The sequence below is a fragment of the Trematomus bernacchii genome, unplaced genomic scaffold (assembly GCF_902827165.1).
Source record: "Trematomus bernacchii unplaced genomic scaffold, fTreBer1.1, whole genome shotgun sequence".
In the NCBI taxonomy this organism is placed as follows: domain Eukaryota; kingdom Metazoa; phylum Chordata; class Actinopteri; order Perciformes; family Nototheniidae; genus Trematomus; species Trematomus bernacchii.
Window position 1 is genome coordinate 2021495 of NW_022987708.1, and position 26882 is coordinate 2048376.

The window sequence follows — 26882 nt, forward strand, 5'->3', positions numbered from 1 at the left end:
AGGCACTTTACACAGCTCAGGAGTTTAGTTTATAGTGAAGTTAGTTGATACCCGGCGTGTCTCATTTAAATGCTAAAGGATAGTTTGTTGGTATCAATACGCCATGGCCACTGCATTGATATTGGACGCACTGGGAGGAAGACCATACTTAGTGTCAAATGTTTGTGATGTGTGTGTGGAAAGTAAGCACCCTCAAGGAACACAATATACTTGTATTGCATTGAAGACCCAGGGACTGTCACAAACTTGGATACACAAGGTAAAGGACTCAAAAGCACGACCCGGGAGACAGAGGTAAAGTATAAGTAAATACTTTATTTTCCAAAAAATTGAAATACAAAAAAAGATCAACACTCTTAAACGAGGTGAAAAAAGGCTCAACAAGGCACAAAAGAAAATCGCTCACCTGGGGTCCTTCTCAGGTCGACTATTTTCATTTCCTCGGTCCTCGGTCCTCGGTATCACCGGAAGTTGATTTGTCGCCATCTTGAGTAGCGTCCCATGGCTCTTATTTCTGCCGGAGGACCGAGGATCGAGGAGCGAGGAGCGATAATGGAGGAGCGATAACCGAGGAACCACCAGACCATCCTCCGGTGAAATCCTCAGATACTCTCCCCGCCCCCTTACTGTGTATCGCTCACTGATTGGACGATGCAGCGCATGCACTGATCTGATGCTTCTTGACATGAGAGCAGAGTTTCCCAGCGGAGTGAAGAAAACACATGAAACTCACGGGACACACTCCTCAGTTTATACTGTGTTTTGTTTCAATGAATGCATCATTCAGTTACAAATATGTGATATATCTGAACAACAAAGTGGTCAAAAATTATTTTATTCATTTATTGGAAACATTTTCATGGTCGCTTTTTCGTTTTACATTTTCATTTATTGTCATTTCCATTCAGTAAGTCATTAAGTGCTATTTAACATGTTAATTTGCTACATATCCACACAAACTAAGTGTGCAATCCAATGAATGTTAATCTAACTGGGTTTTGATAGATAACATATCTCTTTTTCTTCTCTGAATTATTTTATTTCTATTGTGCACTCTAATCAATATTAATCCAACTATTGTTCGTTTATACATTTTAAGAATGGCGTTTATCTTTTTTGAGAATGAGTTCTTATTTTATTTAATGTATTTAGGTCTACAACAGATGATACAAATGTTTGTGTCAGTAAATGTGTACTAACAGAGGCGGGGGTGTTTGTGAAAATAACGGGGACAGAGCTGCTGTCAGACGAACAGCTGTGCGGCGTCATCACAAACGGACGTCGCTTCACGTGACGCTCCGGAGGAAAGGACGTCCCATTGCTCTTAAAACTCATTTCCCTGCTTCTCGTGGTTTCCTTGCGTCTCTCCATGCTTCCCTGGTGGGAGGGACTAAACGCAGGGAAACGACGCAAGTGAGGGACGCAAGGATTCCATTTAATCGACCTGAGAAGGACCCCAAGTGAGGAACAAAACTTACAAAGCAAATCAGGAGCATGAATCAGGCTTGAGATAAGATAAGTAACTGCTGGTACGCAGACTGGGGAATTTAAACTAGAGGTAATTTAAACAAGAGGTAACTGGGCACAGGTGGAAACAATCAGGGGCGGGGCTGGCGCTGATGAGAGCGGGAGACACACACAAGGGTAGGGAGTCAACAGTGACGTGCGGTGAGGTTCATGGCTGAGTCACTGAGTCAGATTTATAAATATTATATTTTGACCTTAATCGAAATATTCGGTTATTTTCAAAAGCTTTTTTAGTCTGATGCTTCGATTCATTTTAAACAGACCGTTCAACAAAAGGATACCCAAAATCTAAATATTGGATTGTTCTTTCTTAGTAAGATCCCATTTTCATTAGAAATGTGGTCTTACCTTGACTTGAAGATGAAGTCCATGCTATCCTTCTGGACAACAATCTCTATTACTATTTACTAAGTCCTCCTTATCTTCCTGTAGTTTCAAAAGTCTAGTTTGTTGTTTGCGTCTACCGTCTCTGCGTAGAATTACAGTAGCAACAAGAACCTGTGGGCTCACGTGCGCCCCCTTCAGTGCGGCAGAGGTTATGGCTGCCTCCCCTGGTGCTTTTTTCAGTGCCGTCGTATGATGAGACCAGCGGGCCTAAATATCATATATACGTGAAATAAGTTATTTAGAGACTATGGATGGCGAGGATAAATGTAATAAAGGGATCTACAAACATTACATTGGTGACCTACAGTGAGATGGTAACAGGCATGCGCTTAGGGCCCGCTTTCCAGACAGTTTCTGTGGGGTGACGCATTCTGAGGTGAGGCAGATCTCATCTGTGCCTCACCTTACCCCACAGTAACTGGCTTGAGCGCGCTCACAAAATAAGTGCCCGCGCTAAATTAGTGCCCGTGCTCCAGCAAGTTACTGTGGGCTTACGAGAGGCAGAGCACGTCCCTGCCTCAATTCTCATCGCTCCCGTAGCGGAGCTCGGCAAATTAGCTGATTTTGACTATAAAAAGCGATTGGAATCATACAGAAATCACACTTACAGCACAGATCAGTGGAGACATTTTATTATTATTACTATTTAGTTTTTCTTTAGTTGTTTTACCGTTACATTGGAGTATGACAGGTGAGGCTCTGCCTCCCCTGCCTCCACTGACTGCTCGTCGCTGGGAGTCAAGGAACCTGGAATGAAACGTAACAGGTGAGTGTCAAAACAAAACAGGAAGTGGGAGACAATACAAAAATGGACTAAACAAAAACATGAAACATGACTAGACTCAACACTTTTCACGGGACACAACAGGGACATCGTATTGATTACATTAATAATTCAACTTTTCTCCATCAATATCTGCTATGGCATACATTCCTCAATGAACCTATTCATCCATCCCACATCCATATTTTCTATTTGCACCTGAGAAATGCAGTTTTTTTCTTGATTGTGAATAGGAAATATGTACATATGTCAGTAAATATGCATGTTTAGGGCTTACACAAGTACAAAGTAAATCGCATCTGTTTATTTCCGTGTAATAAGGCTGAAAAACAGTCCTGGCATTCCTTGTAGATTTCACGCAAGGCTTTGTAATTGTGTTCCACTGCGGTTCTGCATCAAGAGATCTTTAAAGAATAATTCAATCATATTAAGACACACCAGAGTCTTTATAACACACTATTGGCAATTTAAGTTACGGTAGATTATCCATGGTTTTATAGTGCGAGGCAGGCTTCTTTCAGCAAAAATGGGCCCTTGTTTTTTCTGTCATCGTGGGTAGCAATGAAAATAAAGCACCCACTGTTGCGATAAACCTCCAAAATCAATCAGGTTCATTTAATGTATTCCAGACACATGCAATCTTTATTGAATCCTGTTATGAGACTGCTCTGTTTTATCAAATTAAATTAAATCATGTTAAGCTGCAGAATGCTTCGAAAATGTTTCCAAGATATTGTTTTATGATTTGTTGAGTTTTTTATGATAAGCTAGAGGAGTAATACCATATAAAAACCAATATTATAAAACATTATTAGAGATTATTACACTGCAATTCTGATTGGTCAATTTGGACATTTTAGAGATTGTTAACTATTGCCAACAAACCGCTGCTAAGGATAACAGACCATTGCTTAGGAGGATCAAGGGACTATGCGCAGTTGTATTAATCCGCAGAAAGAAGTGCAGTCCATTTACTTTAGCTATGGACAACAAACTAACGTTTTCTCTATCAGAAAACACCATGGAATACTTTTTGAATACTCATTTTTATATTTGTGGAGGTCACAAAAAGTTTGATTCATGATGGTTAAACTGTCCCCAGTAAAGAAAAGAAAAAGAGAAGAAGAGAAGTAAATAAGGTTAAGATAAAGAGCTCTGGATGTAAACCAGCAGAAGAAGACAGGAAGTAAACACTCAAGGTAACAGCAGGAGAAGACAGGGGGTGTTTCTCAATCGCGAGTAAAGCTGCTTCAGAGCCACTATTTCAAGCATACTACGTCATCGAGTGCCGCCGAAGTACTGTTCCAATCTCCAGCATACTTGGAAATCTACCGAGCCCGGCGTACTCCGTTTGGAGAAATATCGAGGCTGCACATGAGTAGACTCCGTGGTCTTAAAATCCCCACAATGCTTTGCGCACGGACCAATTTCCAAAATCTGTGGTGGAAGATGTAAGGCGGGGCCTCTCATATGACGCACACCTGCACACTTGCTAGCCTGTTCCACTCTTTGTTCCCATTCCCATTTCCTTGTATCACTATGGCAACAGGCAGTGACAGGAAAGGAAGGTGATGGTGAGTGTCCTTATCAACTAAGTGAGTTATAACAGCAGGCAGCTACACCATCTGCAGCACTCTCCAATTACATAACATTTACCACACTTACCACACATTGGGATGGAGCCAAGATGCGTAGGAAAACCACTGAAGCACATCCATGACAAACTCCTTGGCAGTCGGATTGTTTGTGAAGTCTTTAGATCGCAGTTGACTTTGCGCTAATCTCTACCAAGTACCAGTACAGAAACAGGCATGTCTTTTCACTTTTTCACATTTGTTTTTGCAGGCCAATTTGATTTCTCAATGTGTTGGGATTTGAATGGCCCTGTTCTTTACAAGAAATATATAATTTCTGAACGGTTTCATGTTTGTTTTTTACAGTTTTTTACAGGCATTCTAATAAGTGATTTGTTTGTGTATTCTCCGACTGTAAACTTATTTTCACGCTCTCATGAGCAGCAACTAAATCTCAGCGGTGGTTGAGTTTAAAGACTTGATCAACTACTTAAGAATACACTTGCTTTGCTCAGCTCTCCAAAGATATTTTTTGCTCCTTTTTGGAGTTATCCATGATGAGTCTACCAGGAACGGGGGGCGGAAACTCAAGTGTAGACATAGTAGGATGTAAAAAAAAAGATTAGCCGCTGACGTGCCGTGTAGAGTCAAAGGTTGCCGACCCCAGTTCTAGGAAAAATGCATATTGTTACTTATAGAAAGAGAACACAAATACATGCATTCATCTCTACAGTAAATGGTTGTATTTCTGTTCACCCATACAGATGCAGCGGCCATCAAATGACTACATTTGACTTATTATCATTGGGACATGTTATCTCCACTGCTTGTGTGTCTTTCTGATTGTTCGAATCATCCAGTTAAAACTTGGTGAACTCTTTTGTAGTGTCTCTCTTAGCTTTTTAAATACTCTTCTCAATTGCTTTGCTTTAAGTTTAACATTGTTAACGTCAGAGAGGAAGCAATAATTTACTCCTGTCATTTGAGTAGCTTTGTTTTGTTGTGGTTGTGTTTAATTGGATGTGATTGTTTTCGTGCACTGATGTGTATACTTTACAACTTCTTTGCTTTTCTGTGAAGTACAATGTGACTCCTGTGGAATGTGCAATTTAAATTAAGTTTAGCTTTGCCTTTGCTTCTCTGTAATGGGACATTTGCATTTTGGTGCAATGGTATCAGTGTTTATCTGCTATATCCCTTTCTGCTGTCTGTGAAGTATAGTGTTTGTACTTTATGTAAGTAAAACTACACAGCTGTGCTTTGATCAACCAATCAGCCTTTGCAACTTGCAGTTACCAATAATGTACGTTTGCATAGTAATGCATGTCTGCAGAAGCATAATCTGAACTTTGTATTGAGCGCCAGGTTGACCTTCCATATTCTGGGCCTGTCAAACAAATGTATAAACCCGCACCTGGGGCCTCATTTATAAAGGGATATACGCTCAAAAAATGGCGTACGCCAGTTTCTACGCAATGTTTGCGATTTATAAAATACTAACTTGACGGGAAAATGTGCTGTCCTCCACGCAAACTCTAACCCATGCGTACGCACTAAGCACACAAACGGGAGAGACGAGAAACTGCGACACCGTTGGCAGAAGGAAGAATGGAGAGAAATATGTGATTAAACAAACGCCTGTTTGAGACTCCTCAGTGCACACAAAAACATAACTTGGAGAAATAAATAAATACGGATTTGCTATTTAAAACCACCTCGAATATGTTGTGTTAATGTTATGAAATGTTTTCTCATAAATGATGCGGTAAGCAGGAGGACAGAATAACGTCTAAACTGACGCCGTTTTGCATTTCTATAGGTTGTAGATACGAGCATGGTTTTATATACTATCACGTTTAATCGTGTTTTATGCCGTTTGCCAAGACTTGATAAGTCGCTCGTAAAACACAGGAGGTATGGAAACTAAGAACACCATATGTGGTAAATTGTACAGCTAATATAACACAACACATTAGTTGTATTTCCTTTAACTGGTGGATTATGGATATATAGTTGCTGATCGACAGCTGGAACACAAACCACCAAATACAACAAAAATAATTCAGATCCAGTCGTCATGACTCCACTCCGGAGGGATTCCCGATCATTTCTTACAGTTTCTCATCAAGGGGGTGTCTCCTGTCCCCGGTACAAACACACTGCCTGAGGAAGGTTATGTGTATTTTTTTTGTCATTAACTTTTTTCGGACCACTTATTTATTTATTTTGGTGACGATCCGACCTCCATGCTGCTACTCTGGTTCAAACTGCATCCACCAAACAATATGATTTATCTCGACCTCCCCACAATAACCAAAATCTGACACGGTGTGAGATGTCTTTTTTAGCTGTTCTATCGTAATTTCCTGCGATCTTCTTCATGCAGTCAGTCAGAATGAATGAATGAATGGGCGTTTCTTTGACTATGTATAGGCAAATATGGGCGTTACGAGTCGATTGTGATTTATGAAGGGAAACAGGCGTAGGGAGTGCCGTACGCACTTCCCTCGCCGGTACGCAATGTTTTGTGAATCGGAAAATGGCGGAAAATGTATGTACCTATTTTTGTGCTTTGTACTACGTAAGCAACCTTCCTACGTCAATCCTACGCAAGGCGTTATAAATGAGGCCCCAGGACTGTCACTTTGATTTGAACATTGAACTGAGGCCCAACATGGGGACAGAAATTATATTTCTAATTCAATGTTGACTAAATGGGGAATGACTCCACTGGTTGCAAGAAGAAGTAAAATTGAAAGGAATTCTATGAGAAAATATGCAGACTTGTCACCTGTGGTTTATTGTCTCAGTAAAAACATTTCTGATAAATGTATGTTCTCAACAAACCCTGGGTGTTCTCTGCGTTTTAGTCTTACAACCTCACCCTTTCAAAGTGTTTTTACTTTATGGTATTTACTGCAACATTATCATGGCTTAAATAATGGATTTTTCTGCTTCCTGCAAGTACTTTTTTCAACAATCTCATATCACCACTCAGAAAAGTGGTGATATGAGATATCCATGGCCAAAACGCAAGGTTTTAAAATCAAAGTATACATACCAATAGGTATGTCATAGCGACTACACTGGATCACAAAAACAATTGCAAAAAGGTAAGGCTGTTACAATACAATAACAGCCTTTTATGGCGCATTTCCACCGCAGGCCTCGCTCGACTTAGTATGGTTTTGTTAGGCCTTGTTAGGCCCGGCTCACTTTAATGCTGCGCTTCCATTACAGTTTAGGAACTGGGGTAGTATCTATAGTAACGCGTAGGCGGAGCCGTGATGACGTCATCTTCAATGAGCACCCTAGAAAAACAACATCAGCCGTTAGCTGTTAGCACTCAGAGCACACAGCTCCTCATATCTGTTCAGAAACTAGACAAAAGTTAAACAAGTACAAACCACAGACTGCCTGTGTCATGACGAGTACAGTCGCTGGTTTATTTATGTCTGTATAGGCCGTTGTTGTGAGTGTGGACAGTCGGAGCATATATTGCGTTAGCTTAGCCAATCTCCATTTAGAAAACACGCATTTTAAAAGGTTTTTCGCCTGCCGTCTGTCTGCAGACTTGTCAAAGCATTAATTCATGGTTTTTACTAACCGGTATCAGTATGTTGTTACTTCGGCATCATTTTGAAACGTGTATTACAATTAAATCACGGTCAAATATGTTCATCTTGTTGTAGTTGCAGCCCCCTTGCCAGCGATTCTCTCTCTAGTTTAGCAAACTCAGCCCGACTCAGCCCTGTTCGTTGGCCCCGATAGAACCACGATTTTGTCGGGCCAGAAAAAAGGTGAAAAAGTAGCCCCGGGCCGGAACTAGGCATAGTGGAAACGCAACCAAAACGGGCCCGGCACGACACGGCACGGCACGCTTAAACCGCACTCCGCGCCATGGTGGAAATGTGCCATTAGCTTGTCCCTCCAAGGACTGGCCTTCACACACTGTGCTTGATTACAGTTTTCGTCCTTCCAATAAGTAACTGGAGGGTGGTTAACTCACATCATACCTATAGCAAAGCACTCAGAACCAGCCTGCACAGAGCAACAGTCGGCAGGAATAACTCCAAAGGGTGAGGGTGTGCAGGACCTTTTTAAGAAAACACACAAATCTTTGGATTATTGCTGAAATGCCAGCACAAGATCATTTCAGTATGAAATATAAAAAAACGAATATTTAACTGTGAAAGCTCCATGTCCTTAAGATAGAAAGGCACAGCCAGAGAAGAGCAGAGCAAGGGGGAAAAGATATTGTGAAATGACAGAGGCTCAGAGAAAAAGCATATCGACTTGGACTGTCAATTTGTTCACATTAACCAGGTATTACTAGACAGCATCCCTCATTCCAGCATTGTTCGGGAGAAAGCCATGGTCCCTGGCTCCGTTCTCTGCCATAATCAATGCAATATTTTGTGTGGGAGATGCGACATTGTCTGCTCGAGGCGCTGAAACCCAGCCTGCGTCTCCTCTCCTGCTATGCTTCACGGGCTCATGCTCAGGCTGCTTCTCAGCCGGGCTTTTCAGCATCAAAATCCCATCATTTCTACTCCTAATCCTCATTCACTCTGCAACTGCTGTTCTTTCCCAAAAGAAAGGCAAAGAGTCAGCTGCAGCAGCCATCTTTCCTACCCTCTAACCACGCCCGTGATTATTACGAATCTGTTTCAAAGGGTTATGCACTAATGCCATTTATCAAAGTACTGAATTAGATGTACACACGCAGATGAGTCATTCAAAGTGGTGCGTGCAGAAGCAGAAAAGCTAAAAAAAACAAAGCAACAGAGGAATATATAACATCCTGTTTTCCTTTTACTGTTTTTTTTAAAGACAAAAGGTATTTTTTGTGCAGTTGAGTAACAACAGCTGCAAGCATAAAGGCGTGAAAACTCCACTTACAAGCTTTTCTTATCACACTCTGCTTTACCTTCCCACTATCCTCAGATCTGAATCGGCTCTCCAGAATTTAGCATTACTTTATGGTCCTGTAAGAGCCTTAATCCTACCCTGTTCTCTACTCTGATCGTTTTTCTTTGTCTTTTATCTCTCCCTACCCTTTCTTCTTTGATTATCTGCTCTCTATTTTCTCCTCTGCTTGTTTTCCCTTGTCTGCGCTGCTTTAAATAGCTACTCATGTCCTCTATTTTTGTATCTTCGCTATATGTATGTAGAGAGGTGTATGCTTCCTATGACCTGGTTGGAACAAGGCAGAGTATACAGCCTAGGAGTAGCAAAGCAATTTATTTATCTCTCTGCCTCGCTTGACCCCTTTTTGTGGAAAGCAGATTGGCTCTAAAAACTGTCTTTTTAAGGGCAAATCCGGGGTCTCGTTTTGTGCACGGGTAAATCTGCCATTTCCTGCCCATCAATGCCCTGTCGAGGTGTTAGGTTGAGAACCCCCGCTGGTTATTCTCCCAATTGCACAGGCTCTGAGAAATATGGTTTGGCAGCGGGCTTAGTGCTAACAAGAACAGCAGCCGGTGCGTGATCCACATTGAACCCGTGCAAATCCAAAATGGGTCCTTCACTTTCCATGTTCATCCAGAGGATTAGAAAATGTCAGGTTTAGGTTTTTGTAAGAGCACATGTTTTCTGTCCATATACCAGGCTGCTTGTAACAGAGGTAGCTCATTTTTATTTTGTTCATCTGCTGTAAGTGTATCATTTCATTGCATTTAGCTGACATTTGTATTCAAAACAACAAAAGTGGATTCAACCATGAAGAAAACAATCTCAAAAAGCAAAAATCCTGAAAGTACATTAGCTTTCAATAAGCCAAACCATTGCGCTACTGCGTTGGCTTCAAATAAGCTATACCCTTTAAAGTGCTATTTAAGGGAGTGAGAATTGTAGTTATATATTTGTTCATTTCTAAGGGGCAGTGGAAATAGGTGGGTTTTCAGTCCGTGACGGAAAATCTGTAGGCTTTCTGCTTCCCCGGAATCAATGGGGAGGAGCCTAATATGTAAATAGCCCATTATGTGAAGAAAAGTCTATAATAAATATTGTATATTAGCCATCAGCATGTATAGTTAAAAAAAAGAGTTTGTAATATCAGCATCCCAAAAAACAGTCAATAGATTAGTACAGGAACAAGACTAAAAACAAGACTAAAAACCTGGATATTAGTATTTTACAAAATCTGGTTCCCTCTTCTCAAAGGCAACGTTTTTTTAACATGTTTTTCGTTATATGCCTGATTAAAATCTGTGGTTAACGCAGGCTTAAGAGATGTTCACGTTTTGTTCTACAACATTAAATACGTCAATAAATACCTTACGTCTGAATGTTTGAAGCTTCGATGTGTCATAAATATGGCGGTTGCTAACATGTGACTTAATACTGCTAAGCGACAACAAGAGTAAAACCTTAGCTTAGCGGTGGTGATGCGCAATTATTTCATAGCAGTACGTTAGCTTTTTACTTCTGCCGATTGCATTTACGCTTAAAATCCAATCCTATGGGGAAATCCCATTTCTTTTTGTACTGTACATACATTTAGCTGACGCTTAAATCCAAAGCGACTTACAATAATTGCAAAAACCATAAAGAATCAAACTCCGAACAACAAGGAAAGTGCAGATATATTCACTTCAAGCAAGATCATGCTATATATACACTGTAAATCATGGCTGTGAAATCCAGTTATTTACAGTGTTTGTGCACAGTAAATTACTGTATACTATTTTAGAGTATAATACCGTGTTTCCAACCAAAAATGACAGTACCTCTGGAATTACTTTAAAAATATCAGTAGTAACGTCCAAACTGTATAAAATCTCAGTAACCAACAATGTACTGTAGAAAATCACAGTCACCAACAATGTACTATAGATCAGGGGTTCCCAACCTTTTTTCCCAAGAGCCCCCCCAAATGACTCCTGTTGGAAGTTGCGCCCTCCCCCCACACACACAAGGGGGGGCGCAACAGCGGTAATTAAAGTTTAAAAGTCTCAAAAATGCTACAACTACTGTCACAAACTGGATGAATGTGAAGTATTTTGTTAAAGGAGGATGAAAGCGTAATTAAGGAGCACTATTGGAGTGACTTTGATGGTTATTGGACTCAGGATTAATTAATTTGGATGCCCGCTGTATGAAGAAATTAAAGGACGGCGCAAGTGGAAACAATTCACAAAGGGATTAAACTGTTTAAAACACATGCTCAAAGTAAGCCGGATTTTGCCGATGTGTTTATGTGGATTCAAAAGTCGTAAATAATCTACAAAATGGAGGAGACCGATCTGATCGGAGCAACGGTGACAAATAATCTGAAACCGGCATGGACAATGACTATGTTTTAAAAATGCGCTTATCCAGAAAAGCCTGGTTTGGACACTTTACGGGCAGAAGAAACATTTCTATTAAAGAAAGAATTATACATTTCTGTCTTTTTATGCCTATAATAGCTACTAACTTTAATTTGTATTCAAATGAATTAATCAATTATTTTTTATATTTTATTGTAATGTAGAGACAAGGCTTTTAGTGACAATCATGTATTGCATTACAATTATATGTAAAAGAAAAAGAAAAAAAAGAAAAAAGAAAAAAAGAAGTCTTAATATGATATTTGGCCTCAAATCATCTGAGGCTTGGCGCCCCCCCTGCGATCTTTAGTGCACCCCCAAGGGGGGCACGCCCCCCAGGTTGGGAACCACTGCTGTAGATAATCACATTAACCAACAATGTACTGTAGAATATCACAGTATCCAACAATGTACTGTAGATATTCACAGTAACCAACAATGTACTGTAGATAATCACAGTAACCAACAATGTACTGATTGGTAGATAATCACAGTAACCATCAATGTACTGTAGATAATCACAGTAACCATCAATGTACTGTAGATATTCACAGTAACCAACAATGTACTGTAGATAATCACAGTAACCATCAATGTACTGTAGAAGATCACAGTATCCAACAATGTACTGTAGATATTCACAGTAACCAACAATGTACTGTAGATAATCACAGTAACCAACAATGTACTGATTGGTAGATAATCACAGTAACCATCAATGTACTGTAGATAATCACAGTAACCATCAATGTACTGTAGATATTCACAGTAACCATCAATGTACTGATTGGTAGATAATCATAGTAACCATCAATGTACTGTAGATATTCACAGTAACCATCAATGTACTGTAGATAATCACAGTAACCAACAATGTACTGTAGATAATCACAGTAACCAACAATGTACTGATTGGTAGATAATCACAGTAACCATCAATGTACTGTAGATAATCACAGTAACCATCAATGTACTGTAGATATTCACAGTAACCATCAATGTACTGTAGATATTCACAGTAACCATCAATGTACTGTAGATAATCACAGTAACCAACAATGTACTGTAGATAATCACAGTAACCAACAATGTACTGATTGGTAGATAATCACAGTAACCATCAATGTACTGTAGATAATCACAGTAACCATCAATGTACTGTAGATATTCACAGTAACCATCAATGTACTGATTGGTAGATAATCATAGTAACCATCAATGTACTGTAGATATTCACAGTAACCATCAATGTACTGTAGATATTCACAGTAACCAACAATGTACTGTAGATATTCACAGTAACCATCAATGTACTGATTGGTAGATAATCACAGTAACCATCAATGTACTGTAGATAATCACAGTAACCATCAATGTACTGTAGATATTCACAGTAACCATCAATGTACTGTAGATATTCACAGTAACCATCAATGTACTGATTGGTAGATAATCATAGTAACCATCAATGTACTGTAGATATTCACAGTAACCATCAATGTACTGTAGATAATCACAGTAACCAACAATATACTGTAGATAATCACAGTAACCAACAATGTACTGTAGAAGATCACAGTAACCAACAATGTACTGTAGATAATCACAGTAACCATCAATGTACTGTAGATATTCACAGTAACCAACAATGTACTGATTGGTAGATAATCATAGTAACCATCAATGTACTGTAGATATTCACAGTAACCATCAATGTACTGTAGATAATCACAGTAACCAACAATATACTGTAGATAATCACAGTAACCAACAATGTACTGTAGAAGATCACAGTAACCACAAAAGAAAGAACCAACCCGAAAAACCCCATTTCTAGAATAGCTAAAATATCTTAAATAAACCAACATCGTTTTCTTAATATACATAATCTTGATGCAGTGTAATTATTAGTTTGGCGAGATTACAATACTACAGAATCTGTTTCATTCTTTGTATGCAAGCATACAAAGAATGTGTCTTGGCATTGCGCCTTAAAAACGCAACACAGAGTAATAAAAATAGACAAAAGTAAGGTAATAATCATAATTGTTATTATTATTGTGGCGGCTGCAAAGAATGCACAAATGTGTTTAATCGTTAATGTCAGATATGTACCAAGTAAATACATTTGTTCCGGCTCAAGATTAGATTCAACTTTATTGTTATTGCACAGATTAAAGGTACTGGGACAACGACATGCAGTTTAGCTTCTAACCAGGAGTCATTTCTTTACAGTATAATCAAGTTTTACAGATCCCAGAAATCAGCACAACCTCAGCTAATGATATATGTCACTCATTAGAGACTTATATACACTATAAAAATGGATATTTGCCCATAAATACAAAATAAATAAAAAACGGAGCTTGAATTTTGTACTTATTTCATTAAAAAGAAATGCTAACCATAACATTGAAAGAAACATTCAATACAGAAAATTGCACACATTTATTATCATTGTATCAGAACTGATTAAGAACTTATTCTGTTCATTAGTTATGCCCATTCTTTTGGGCAGTGTCCATGGGCGTTTTTTTGCGAGAAATTTGTCCTGCCAATTTTGAAGACTACACATGATATATATCATGGCAGTTCCTGTCCACAATCACTCATGGCATGCTGAGCAGATTCGTCTGAATTTTCATCTACATCGTCACCTTGAAAAATCAGCTCCAAAGCCTCAGCTGTAGTAAACTTCTTTGCCATACCTCAGTCTACTTTTAAGACACTAAAAGAACGTATTCCAACTTTTATTTTGTTTTCGCACGTGGAATAGCCGTTTCTGTAGTTTAAGAGAAAACACACGGCATGTCTCTGGCTGAAACAGCTGAGAAGTTATGACGCTTTGAACACAACGTGATATTTGGGATCGTATACGGTCCCGTGGGTCTCAGAGGGTTAACAGGTGTTAACTCAACAAACAGACCTGCTACAATGAAAAACCAAGGAACCTATATAGTGGCTTGGCCAAACCAAGTTGAAACCAAGGGATAATTAATAGTAACAGACAGTGGCGACTGGGCACAGCCCCACCTAGTGTCAGCAGAAAGTATTACAAATAATGATTACAAAAAATGCAAAAACAATATAAAAAAATATATAAAATATATTTTAAGATCATGTTTAATCATCTGATTCGTCTGTACATTGCTGTTTTAGTCTGTGTTCTTCTAATTAGTGTGTCTACAGTCACAGTGTGTGCCTATTGAGCTGTTTAGAGCCATGTGGGACAAAACCTGATCATGCCCCTCCCTCTCGCTGTAAAGTGAACGGTGACTGTAAAAACTACACTGCGCATGCTCAGAGTATTTTCCTATTTAATGTGTGTGGCAAAAAAATAATGACCATAGGGGCACTGAGCTGCCATCCCCACCATACGTCATCTCACATCATTCAGAGCTGATTGGCTGCAAGTACGTGTGCCGCGAAAAGTGTGCTGTGTGAAGAGGAGACGAGAGAGCTGCAGTGACGCGTCCTAAAACCAGGAAGTAAGCTGCGCATGGCTTCCCTCGACAAAAAAGCAATGAGGTTTCTCCATAGGATTTTAGAAAATAGCTCGAAATAAGATCTGTGGGAAACGTACCTGTTAGATAAATGCACGTTTTGTTCAGCCGGATAACATCCACATGTCTACCCTACTTTTATAATTTTTTTATCATAAATCTATCGATTAGATTTATGATAGACTTTTGAAAGAAGATAAGGAGGACTTTTACAAAAAAGTTATAGACATTTTTGTCCAGAAGGATAGGCAAATGGACTTCATCTTCAAGTCAAGGTAAGACCGCAATTTTATTGAAAATGGGATCTTACTAAGAGAGAACAATTCAATATTTAAATGATAAAATTACATTTTTTGGGTATCCTTTTGTTGAACTGTCTGTTTAAAATTAATCGAAGCATCAGACAAAAAAAGCTTTTGAAAATAATATTATATTTTGGTTTAGTTCAAAATATAATATTTGTAAACCTGAAGAGTCAGTGCCAGTGCCTCACCAGCCATGAACCTCACTGCACGTCACTGCAGAAGCTTATATATAGACATCCAAGTTTTTTGTGCCCCACCACTTTTGTACATATAAAAACGCCACTGGTAACAGAATACACGAAGGACACTGACAAAACCCAAATCCCCCCTTTAACATGGAAGCAGGTGGTTTGTCCCAATCTGTCCCAATTGGCTCCTTGCAGTATTTATGAGTACTCAGCGCTCGGCCACGCCCTTTGCTGAACCAGGAAGTAACCTCCCCCAATTTACATGGAGACAAAGAAAGTAATTAATACAAACAATTTTGTCAGTTAATTTATGTAACCGTAGCCAAAGTTTGACAGTCCGATGTCAGGCCGCTTAGTGAAAAAGCAAGTTAAGCTAACTGTACTCGGCTAGCTTATCAAAATGTCTTACACGTGTAAGGTTTGTAAGTTCAGTACAGGGTCCATTCCTGCATTCATTTTGCATGTTTAAATTCACAGAAATCTTGCAAACATTAGATTTCAGTGTGGACATGCAGAATGCCCTACTGTATTCAAAGTGTTTTAAAATATTGTGTATTATCCAGAGTTCCCGTTAGAATATTTTTTCGCCGGTCAAAATGTCCGTTAAAGTTGAAATCTTCCGGACAAAAGTAGAAAAGTGCCGGTCAAAGGTTATTTATTGAGCTTTAACACAAATTGATATGATTCGATATTAAACAAACTAATTATAGTAGATTAACTACATTATTCAAAAGTGTACAGTAATTTACAATAACACGGGAATAATAAACGGAGCGCTCTCTCCCTCTCCTGACAGCCCGCCAGTATCATGCAGCTCGCGGATCAGTAATGAGTGACCTGACAGTAAAACTAAACATATCTATAACTAGTTTAGGTAGTTTGAGAGGTAATTAAAATAGCTACGTGTGATATTCTAACCTGAAGTGTGTGTTTTGTTCCGCTCACCGCTGCAGGTGATCATGCAGAGCTGCGTGTCGACTCGTCAGCAGCAGCTGATCTCTCTCTCCCGTCAGATTAGACTTCACTCGCGTTTATGTGCATATCGATCAGATCTAGCTAGTTCTAGCTAATGATATGACTACCTGCTTATTAAAAGACACCTAAACAATAAGCGTCGCTATGCAACCGGGTGAGGCCACAAAGTATAGCGCAGCAGCATTATGCATTTGTTTACATGCCCACCGGAACCCCGAGGCATTACCAACAGATCAACGCACAATCAAACCATACAGGACATCTCTTTCTCCACATTAAGTGTTAGACATTAGAATTGACTATTCTTGTCTGTCACATACTCTTCTTGTCTGTCACATAAGTGGCGCAACTGAAGCGGTATTGCGCTAAAGGGGAAATTATTTTGACCGGACATTTTGACCGGAGAGATTTATATTTGCCGGTCTTCAGCATATTTTACCGGTCATAGTCCGGTAATTACCGGCTAACGGGAACTCTGGTATTATCTAAGAATAGCGATAATGTATTTGCCAAACAGTGCCTTTTGTTGTGTCTCGTCAAATGTGTTAGTTATGTTTATGTATTATGTCTGTCATTTCATGTTTAGTCAGGTTTTCATGTTTATTCACATCATGTCAGGTCTGTCTATTTATGTCATTCATCTCTAGTTAAGTCCCCGTGTTTCATGTTGTGTCTCGTTTTCCATTTCCTGTTTTATTTTTGTACTTACCTCTTGTCTCTCATTTCAGGCCCTGTTACTTCCTCCCTTTGTGTGTTTTCCCGCCATCGTCAGCGTCTGCCCCGCCCTTGATTGTTTCCACCTGTTCCCACTCACCTCATGTTTAAATAGTCCTGTCTCCCTCCTGTCCTGTGTCAGTTCGTCTTGTTTGTTCCCACGTGTGGTCGTGCCAGGCCTCAGCTAAGAGAGGATAGTTTCCAGTCTTGTCAGGTTTTGTTATTTTTGTAGACTTAAGTTCTCTTTTTGTTACGCTTAGTTTTTTCCTCCTTGTGAGCGTTTTTTTTGTTATTCCAGTACTTACTCTGTTAAGAGGGATTTTCTGTTCATTGACATCAGAGATGGGGTTGTTACTAAAAAAAAGTAATATATTACACATTACATATTACTTTAAAAAAAAGTAATATATTACACTACTTCGTTACTCTCTACATAAAGTTACTCGTTACTTTACTCGTTACTTTACTCGTTACTTTACTCGCAGGGCCGGCCCGCCCCTCCCTACAGGCAGATCACGCAGACTGCTAAAGTTTCAAATGTTCTCTTTAGTTCAGTTTCCATTGTCGCATAAGACTGATCCAGATAGCTCTGACCATGGCTGTCCTCTGTCTCCTGCTATCTGTATTTTGCGCAGTATATCTCTGAACGATGCGATGGTGATTCCACTGTGCAAATGGGCAACATTACCTCTACTATGAAGGATGCTACAAGCCTGTCCATCTCTGCTTTGGTTACCGGTCCTCCAAATTCTAATTTGTGCTGCTTCGGAGTCGGCGGCGGCGCACTCACAACATCCTCACTCTGGGTTCGGGGGTCCTTAGCTATTAGCTTCACCTTAGCATGTGTTCTTTGCAGGTGTTTGTTGAGGTTTGACGTGGTGTTTACAGCAGTGGATAACAGCTTCTGGCCTGGACACAGTTTGCACCTCACCGTCACATTCCTGTCTATTCTTCGGACGAACTCAAAATAATGGGCATACCTCCACCCCTCGAAAGTTATCGCTGACTCAGCCATGTTTATGCAGCACTGCACGTGGAGATGTGGACGCGCAAGTCGCGCAGATTACGTACATATAAACCTGCGGCGGAAACCCCTCTTGTCTGTCAGTGTGATTATGACTGATTTTATAAAAGTAACAAAGTAACGCGTGTCGGGGCAATGTTAGTAACTGTAGTGTGATTACTGAATTATAAAAGTAACGCGTTACACTACTCCGTTACCGACAAAAGTAATATTATTACAGTAACGCGTTACTTTGTAACGCGTTACACCCAACTCTGATTGACATTAAAAAGACAATTTTTGTTAGATTCAAGACTGTGTCTCTGAGTCGTGCATTTGGGTTCTCAAGTTTGTGTCGAGGTCGTGACACCTTTTCAACTACAGCACGTCTCTAAAATGGCTTCATATTTTTTGTGTTGATTTGTTATCGCCACTGTTTAAAAAATGCAATCTCCATGTTTTTGGATATTAATATCCATTGTTTTATGGGTGAAGATATTTAATAAGTGTAGGAATTGCACAGTTTATAAGACATGGAAGATAATTGTACATGGGATATGCAATGGAAGACTACATTTGTGGTAGCCATGGTATGCTCACCCAATTAGCACAAGAAAATACATGTTCTTGATACCGTTCAACAATTACAGGAATACATTGTTACAATGTATTGTTTGCTGTCTCCCTGCAGTTATTGGTGAGCTTTAAAATTGTGTGAAGAATTTCTGGTAATCTGTAAATTACCAGCATGACATGAAGTATACTATAATAAAGAAATTGTTTTACAGTTACAATACTGATACTGTAACTTAAAATTATAGCACTAAAGTTTCTATTTTACAGTTGAAACACTATTACCGTAAACAAAAATACAGTACTTTTTAAATGGCAGTGTTTTATTTTAGAGTTAAAATACTACTACCGTAAACACAAATACCGTACTTGGAAGTTACTGTGTTTCATTTTACAGTTAAAACACTATTACCGTAAACACAAATACAGTACTTGGAAGTTACTGTGTTTCATTTTACACAGTTACTGTAAATAAAAACTTGTAAATACTGTGATTACCTTTATGTAACTGGCAGTAATTGACAAGTTACTTACTGTAATTAATTTTACAGTAAGTAACTTGTCAATTGCTGCCAGTTAAATACTGTGAATTTCACGGAACGTTTGAAACGTGAATTTCACGGAACGTTTCTTACAGTGTATATATATATATATATATATATACATATTTACTTTAGTCTAAACTATTTATATACTATATTATAATACGTTACATCCTAAAGTATATATATATATATATATATATATATATATAATAGTTTATACTATTGTATATTAATATAATAGTTTTGATATAATTAATATTTGGATCAATATCAATTTTCTTTTAACTTTTTGACTGATCAAAAACCAAACAATAATAGCACCAAATAGTGTGAATGGTGACTGCGCCCCCCAATTTTCTTTTTTATCCATTTATCAATTATTTAACAAAGTTAGATTTGAACACGTTGTTTTCATTCATCTTGCGTGTCTTTATAAACAGTTAGTTCACATACTGTACCTCCACCATCTGACGGAGGTGCCAGTGAATTCTCCTTCTGCTCGCTGCTCAGTATCTAGTGTGGGACACCAGATGGCAAACCTGAAGGTTGTAGCCCCTCCGTTGTACCTGGATGCATTATTCAGAGCCTATTTATCACAGGAAAAGTCTCAGCATGGCCACATTAAACATCCACTGGCTCGTTTGTTTATGCCTTATTTATGCCTTCAAAACACAGAGCAAGGCTGTAGAATTAGTGACCTATATTTAACCCTGTGTGAATATCCCTGCAATATTTAACAGTCATAATTTTATTATGTCATTTTGTTATGCTACATACTTCTTAGAGGGGAATGCATAAAAATGGAGGCCTGTCATCAACCTTTGTACATCATATATAGCACAACATTCTTGTTTCTTGCATATACTTGTGTGTTTGGTAACATAAGAATACAGTCAACTAGAAATAAACCTTATTGTGGTTACGTTTAATTATCTGCCATCATGGTGATACTGAGGTTCATACAGTGATGTCTGTGAACTAGCAGATGTAATTACGTTTGCACCATATTGACTTTTTTCTCCTTTGTCAATCCGCCTGCTCTCTGCTGGCGTTCTGTCGAGCAGGAGAGTGATGATTGTATCAGGGTAAGCCAGGTCCAACCCGGTTTTGATTTGCTTACATGTACACACAAACACACTCCCAGCTGATGCAGTCAGGGTCAGGATCCGTGTGATCAATAGCTCGATAGCCAGCAGGACCTCTGGAGGTCCCGGTTCCACAGTTGGTGAAGAGAAACAATACTGTAGTTGTACAAGGTCTCAACACTGCATTCAAATAAGTTGCTTCATTCTTTTTCGACAATGAGGTAACTGTTTGGCCAAGAGCTGTATCCTGTAAACACAAAATAAATGTAATAAAAGTCTAGAAGTTGGCTCCAAAACACTATAAATGTTCTAATACACATGGCTATTTTTTTATGTGAATTTGAGTCTTTAACTAGCATTCACGTCTAGATTGCTGTTTTGCTATTTGCTAGAATGTAAAATATTTTTGGCCAACCTTGAATAACAAGGAAAATTAACTTCATGCATTTGTGCATGAGAACGAAAGCACACTTTTTCTTCAAAAAATACAGTAAACAAATACAGACTACTGCAATTTTGTTCATTAAACGTGCAATTTACAAAATGGCTACTTTGCAATAATCAACTTTATGTGCAATACATTTTCCTAATATCACAACACCTTAACACTTAGATTTTAAAATCATGCTACTCATGTTCATCCATGGCTGTGATTGTGTGCTTTTTCTCTGTATTTAATATGTTTGTTTCTTTTTTTTTAATGCTAGGTCACTTTAGCTGTAACGCTGTACATTTTCCCGATGCGGGACCAATAAAGATTCTGATTCCTAATAAATAGGTAGAGAAAATAAGGTACATTAGAGTTGGATAGGGTCAGTTCACATTTGCTAATAAAATAAGTTGTTTTTGTGCACATTCTTTTTTTATTGCGGGTTTTGTCACATTATGGTTATAGTGGAAACAATCTGCAATACGTACCTTGGGAGGTTACTATATATTGGCTCAACACACTAAAGAAACACCTGCACACTTAACAAATGATTAATTCACCTTCTGTTTAAATGGTGACGAAGCCACAATCCAAGATGGCGCAGTATTATCCATATTATTTGACTTTCTTCTGCTTAAACTTCTTGCAAAAAAATCCTGGGAGTTATTTGATCAATATGGCATTTTCCTTTCAAATTCATTGCTCCAGATAACTTACCAGCGGCCTCATCTATAAACGGTGCGTACGCTCAAAAATACCAAACAATGTGATTTGTCTCCACCTTCCCAAAATAACCAACATCTGACACGGAGTGAAATGTCTTTTTTAGCTGTTCTGTCATCATTTCCTGCGATCTTCTTCATGCAGTCAGTCAAAATGAATATTAATACGGGGCGTTTCTTTGACTATTTATAGGCAAATATGGGCGTTACGTGAAGCCCGCAAAAGCTGCGCTGCATTTCGAGTTGATTGTGATTTATAAAGGCGTAGGACGTGCCGCACGCAAGTCCTACGCCGGTACGCAGTGTTTTATGAATCGGAAAATGTCTGTGCGTATTTATTTGCTTTGTCCTACGTAAGCAACCTTCCCACGTGAATCCTACGCAAGGCTTTATAAATGAGGCCCCAGGACTGATTGATGTAGAGTTCAGATTAATAATAAAAAAAATAAACATCAGCAGAATCCATAACCTAAGGAACATTTTTTTTTTGTAAGATTGTATTCAACAATTTTATTTAAAATGGTGAAACCAAAATCCAAAATGGCGCTGTGCTACGAGAAAGCAGATAGACCTACTATTAAATCAGTTGCTTTTGTTTTCTTTGCTCTCTTCTTTAAAGTCAACTTTGAATTTGAACTTGCCACTCTCTGTCTTCAACCTCTCACTATTGATTCCTGAGGGTTCTATGAATCAATATCGTATTTGATGCTGTGGTTGACTGACTGATGGACAGCCCGGACTCGATATAACTAATAACATGAAAGCATAAACAACAGCAGTATCCATAACCTAAGAAAATGCAAACTTTTGTAAACATTTTTCACAGAATTGTATTCAAAACAACATGGAACAGATTGCCCCTGTACATCACCACTGTGTCCTTTGAACAAAACCAATTGTATAAATATTGTTGTTCTTCTGTGGCGTTCTGGAGAGGGGAGCCTTCTGCTGTGCCAACTATGAGTCCTCAATGGCATTAAACAGTGTTTGTTCCAATTACCACCAAGATGAATTGCAGACCATCCAATCAATGGCTCTCAGAGGATTTCTGCTGCTATGATAAAAAGGGAGAGATAAAGGGCTCAAAGTATTTCTCATCCCCAAATGTCATATTGAAAGCCTGAGGGATGATGGGAGATTGGTAAACAGGAAGTGATGCCAAAAGGTCACAGTGGTCTTAATTATCTCACAGACAGATGATGAAGGGCTAAACAACGTATTGGGTATGTAAACATAAAATGATTTGACCTTCTTTATTGATTATTTTTGCATAGTCATGTATTTGTTTGATAGATTGAATCAAAAGGACATTAGCTACGCCTGTTTATTGATCTTTCCAAAGCGTTCGATACCGTCGATCATCATATCCTGAAGCAGAGGCTGACCAGTATTGGCATATCCAGCCATACAGTAGGGTGGTTTGTGAACTACCTCTCTGAAAGGTCCCAATGTGTTCAGTTTGATGGGCTGTCTTCTGAGTGGTTAAACATTACAAATGGTGTTCCCCAAGGTTCTGTTTTAGGTCCATTATTATTCTCCATCTACATCAATAGTTTAGGTCAAAATGTGGATGGAGCAACTTTACATTTTTATGCGAACGATACCGTGATGTATTGTGCAGGTCCCTCCATTACGGAGGCTGTTGATAAATTGCAGGCTGTTTTTTATATTATCCAGACTCAGCTCTCTGAGCTTAAGCTTAAAACTAACTAAAGTAATGCTTTTTTCAAAAGCCAAAAAGACACCGGAGACCACTTTGGATATTGTTACTACGCAAGGACAAGTACTTGAAGTGGTTGCCTGTTATAAATACCTTGGTATCTGGCTTGATGATTGCCTTTCTTTTAAACTTCAGGTCAATAATCTGCTTAGAAAGCTAAGGGTGAAGCTAGGTTTCTTTTTTAGAAACAAGTCCTGTTTCTCACTTGAGGCCAGGAAAAGGCTAGTCTCTGTGACTTTTTACCTGTGCTGGACTATGGTGACTTGATCTATATGAATGCACCTGCCCATTACCTAATCAAGTTAGATGCCGCGTATCATAGTGCACTGAGATTTGTGACTAACTGTAAAGTATTAACTCATCACTGTACCCTGTATGCCAGGGCTGGTTTGCCTTTACTAACTGTACGGAGGCTCAGTCACTGGTACATGTTCATATACAAAGCCATGATGGGTAAACTACCATCTTACATCTGCTCTCTGATCTCTCGGCAAATTGAAAGTAGCTATTGCCTGAGATCTCATGATGTGGTTTTTTTTAAATGTGCCAAGTGCTAGGACTGTTTTAGGGAAGAAAGCTTTTAGATGCGCAGCTCCACTAACTGGGAACAGTCTGCAAAAGGAATGGAAACTGAGCAATTTGGTTCCACTAAATGTTTTTAAAGCTCGGATAGGTGCTATGCAATCTGATACTGTTGGTACCTGTAAATGTCGTTAGCTATGTATACTGTAATCCCTGCATCTATGTTGTATGATGTCCTTTTTGTTTTTCTGTTGTTTTATGTTTGTATGTCTTCATGTAGAACCTAATTGCAGCAGGTCTCCATTGAAAAAGAGATCAATGATCTCAATGGGATTCACCTGGTTAAATAAAGGTTTGAAATGAAATGAAATTACAAATGCACAAGAGGAAATTCCACATTATCACCAAACATAAAATGGGTGATGCTGATGTTTAGTGACATGTGTGTGCATTAATTAATCTGAGTGACATGTTCTCTGGCCATATTTTAAAGGTCCCATATCATGCTTTTCCGGTTATTACCCGTCCCCTTGTGTGTTATGTAGCTTTTTCTGCATGTAAACGGTCTGCAAAGTCACAAACCCTCAAAGTACACCCTGTAGCGAGTAAAACTCTAACACAGAAAATACCTGTCTATGCTGCCCCAGAACACCTCGTTGGAGATAGACCGTTTAGGATAGAGAGTGAATACACATACTATACAGAGATGCTGTATGAGAAACCAATGTGAGTTTGGAAAATTGCACAATATAAATGTATTTTAGTATACCTCCACAATGGAATTATGATCAATAGAAATGGCCATGACATGGGACCTTTAAATAGCCTGTTTATTCGTTATGTACAAGGATTACTGCTTATCATCCCCCTGTTAATTACACTGTATCAGCCAATTAACCAAACAACCGTGTAGCTATGAAACGAAGAACCAACACCCACATCCCTCTAACAGTTACTAATTTGTTCATCAATTTAAATGGATTTTCCTTATTGCGTCATATTTTGTTTCCTTGTTAGCGCTTAATGGTTTATTATGGCCAGCCAATAAAGCATGGAAATTAGGAAATGAACTTCCGTGCAAGATAATTTAATTTACTGTATTTGGGTTTTCTAGTGTCAGTGATTAATAACAGGGTCCAGGCTAAATCCATCTTACTCAGAGAGAGAATTGATTATTTCATTAAGGAATTTCCCGGAGAAAAAGACCTTGGTCAAATGTGCCCCTGCTGTATTGTTTACCACCAACCCACTCCACAAACACTCCGCCCCTCTACCCTCCTGTTGCCCTTCATTTCTCTCCTCCACCATCACTCTCCTTTGTCTCCTCTTTCTCTTCCTCCCCTCCAGGGATCCAGCACATGTATACATTACACTTTTGTCACTATTAATTAAGATCATGGAGAATTAATGACACCAATTTGAAAGAAAGTTTTAACGAGTATTACCATAATATTCCATACCCTATAGCTCACTGGTCAACACCTGTATTTTGCAAGAAACAGTATGATTTGCTGAAACTGAAAAAGAAAGAAAAACACAATCAGGGAGGCAGTAAGAAACATGCATGCAAAAGCCCAAAACAGTGTAAATGTATCAAGAGTCAAGATTCAGGCATGAGAGACTGTGCAGATAAAATAAAATCGCCCAATGTAAACTCTTTGGTTGTCAACAGAAAGTATGTTAAGAGTCCCTGTTATCCTTTTTGGGTTTTCCCTTTCTTTTAGTGTGTTATAATATTTGTTGTGCGTGTACATGGTCTGCAAAGGCTAAAATCCCAAAGATTCCTCTAGAGGGAATTTCTCTCTGAATTGATTCAGACTTGTAATGCATTTATTTGATGCATTTAGCTAGGGTCAGTAGATTAGGGTTAGAAGGTAGAATTTCCGTCAGCCAATAGTCTTTATTTGGTTGATTACAGTCGTAGTCTGTAATGGGTGTATTTAAAAGGCTGTTCAGAGTAAAACAAGTGGTTGTCATCTAGACTGTGGCAGCCCGCCATATTCCAATTTGTCCTGGGGCAGTTTCCTAATGAACCACAACATATTTATAAATGTCTCAGTGGGTGGGCTGGCTGACCCTCACTGGGCTCATTCCTACTTTTTATTGAACTGGGACAGCTCTGGCGGAGGCTTTAAAAGGAATAATGGGAAGTTGTCTCGCAACTCAATAGTTCCATAGTGTGGCAACTGACTTTGCCTTTAGGAGATGGTGCACTGACAATAGCATGGTGATACAACACTCCGTTATTTAGAGGGATAAACCATTTCATGAGTCAATCAAAGAGAAAAATCACTCTCTCAGATTCAAAGAAGCACATAGATTCAGTCAGCCTCCCAGTCAGTCAGCTAAAAGGATCTAAAGTCAGTGAGGCGGATGCATACAAAGTCAGTCATTGGGTCAAGTCAGTGAGACAGATGGAGATGAAAAGATCAAAGTCTGGGAACTAGAGGGACCAGCAGCCCAGATGGCCATGGAGACAGATCCCAGCCCAAGTTAACAGTGTCCCAGCCAACACATTACCAGACAGTGTCTCAGCAGCAGCCAACTGCCCGGGAGCTCAGCAGGCGCACTGTGGCTGCCAGCTCTTTTTCAGGCTGGGAAATGGGTCACACCGACACGATCACGGTCAGAGTTTGATGCTGCTTGGATCTCGGCACATGTGTCCGACTCAGAAGCAGTATTTATTAGAAACAGTCATCCACATTCAGAAGGTTGTGATAGTTGCTTTTTGAAAGGGACACAAAGCCTTAATTATCCAAGAAATGTCAAACAGTTCAAAATCTTATGTAACATTTCACTAGATAGCTAACCTGTCGATACAAAGGAAACATAAATACAATACAATTCATTTTGTTTTGAGTTTTAGTATGGAATTGACAAAGATTCAAAGTCAATATGTTTACAATGGCTTTACATTGTGTAGTTTATACAGTTAAACAACCCCTGTCCATACGCTCTTGTTTTGTATAAGGAAAAAGCCATTTGGCTCTATCTTTTTCACATTCATCCAAT